Genomic DNA, 2,214 nt, shown 5'->3' with positions numbered 1-2,214 from the left:
CTCTAGACATTACTTCAATTCACGTTTGTATAAATCGCTTTAATCCAATCCAATTAAATCATTACCAATTCAGACACAATCTCCTTTTGTATGTAACAACATACTTGCCATTGAATTCTTTTGAATCACACATTTATAAATTTCCATTAAAATTATTCTTATTAGTATCTCTGACAGTGATTCTTTTAGCTATCCTAAACGCTCTGTTTCACAACAGAGGGGAGTGATCAAGTGGCTGTGCAGGGCTGAGTTAACCCACAACACACCCCTAAGGCCGTGTCGATAACACCCTCTCCATTATCTCAAATGTGCCTAAGCAAGGACATATTTCCCCAGGAGCTGATTTTCTAGCAAGGACAGGGTATTCCTGGTACAAACCACACTCACAGCCCAGAGGAAGGTCATTCAAAGAAACACATGGGCAGCACCAGTAGCTGTGCCAAACCGCAGGACCAGCCAGCTTCACAGAAGATAAGGCAGCTTTGCCCTGTGCAGCTGTGGGTGTTCGCAGAGAGAAGCAACATATTCTGACAGTTCATCTAGCAACACACTGTCCCATTCCCATTGCCCAGGAATGGTTTGAGAGGCCCATAATGAAGCCCAGAGGTCTCACTGTTGGCAATGCAACACTTGCGTGGCTGACTTGCCCCAAACTGTTCTCATTAGGAAATGGTTTTGCATAAAGTATCAAGGTCAGAAGTCAGAAGGTAAAGTTAATGAGAGATTTTAATCAGACCCAGCACAAAAGGAAGGAGATTCTTGCATAATAAAAAGACAGAAAAGCTCTCGTTTGGGATCAGGTCTGCTGCAGGAAGAAGCTGTGGTACAGGTGAAAGGAAAGGGGCTACAGCAAAGCAAGCACCAAACATCCAGCTAATTTTCAGAGAGCTCCAGCCTGGGATGATCAGTTTTCAAAGACTCTTTCGTCTCTGTAATGTATGAACACAATCCAGCCTATTGGAATAATTCCCATTGTAGGAAGAAATAAGTCGTAAACCTCCACAAACAAAAAACACCAGAGCGAGGGAAGGAAGCAGAGACAGGAAACTACAAGGACACTCTTCAGAGAGGCCACTGCTGCAGGATAAAGGGACAGATTTTTATGCATGTGTTGAGATTCCTTTTGAAACTTATTTCAGGCACCTGAACAAAACTATCAACTTTCCACAAAGGCTCAAACCATCCCCTGCTGCCAGTGAGGAGCTTGCAGAAAGCTAGCTGCCTCCTCACAGCTGTGCAGGGGAAGCTAGACTGGGTTGAAATACAGGCTGTATTTCGATCTTGCCAGTAACAAGTAATGAAAATAATGAGATATACAGAAAAAAAATTTCTTTTTCAGATTGGACTCTGCAGATGCAAATGTGTCACCAGAGAGGTGTAAGATCACCTGGGTTGGTTTTGGTTCAAAAACCTTGACCTGCGCATGACAAGGACCCAGGAGCCAAGACACCCTGCTGGGATTCAAGATGAAATTGGTTCTCACTGCTGCCGTTTCTGGGTGACCTGGGAAGTGACATACAATTAATGCCACTGTCTTCTGCTTTAGCTGCCATAAATGTGGCTTCAGAGAACCTCAGAAGCCCCAGCAAGATCTGTGGTAGTTCACAGTCACTTAGACCCACCTTCCTGCAATGCTCAGCATGGCTTTGTGAAAATCTGCATCCTCAACACCTACATCTTCAGAGCCAGGAGGATAACAAGGGTTAGAGAGAAATACAGTCTTAGGATGCTTGCTCCTTGTACCAACCCAAAGCACACTCAGGTTTTAAGGTATGGTACAGAAAACAGCCATTTAGCTACTCCAAGTTTTTCATCTCTGGAAAATGAATCAAAAGTAAATTATTTCTCTCCCATTCTGTATAAATGGGGAGCCATGCTCTGCAATGGTCAGGTCCTGAATTTGAGTGAGAAGATGGCACTGAACTTCAGGTCAGCTCCACATACGTGTGACTGGAACTCAACCTGACCAATTTTTAAGTTTTGGGAGAAGCAAGCCAAATTCTTCTTCCTGTTACTGTGTATCATGGTAGGGCCTAAAAGCCTTAGTTATGGGCTACGCTGCTCATATCCTCATCCACATAGACACTGAGGTTGACTATAAGCCATGGGACCAGTTGTGCTGGCTGACGATCCACGATTTTCTCCCACTTGCAGTGTGGCTACACTGGTGCAGTTGCTCTGGACAGTCTCCGTCCCTGGATCTGTGCAGAGACA

This window comes from Nestor notabilis, unplaced genomic scaffold, assembly GCF_000696875.1.
Source record: "Nestor notabilis isolate BGI_N333 unplaced genomic scaffold, ASM69687v1 scaffold15002, whole genome shotgun sequence".
Classification (NCBI taxonomy): domain Eukaryota; kingdom Metazoa; phylum Chordata; class Aves; order Psittaciformes; family Psittacidae; genus Nestor; species Nestor notabilis.
This window is presented reverse-complemented; position numbering follows the sequence as displayed.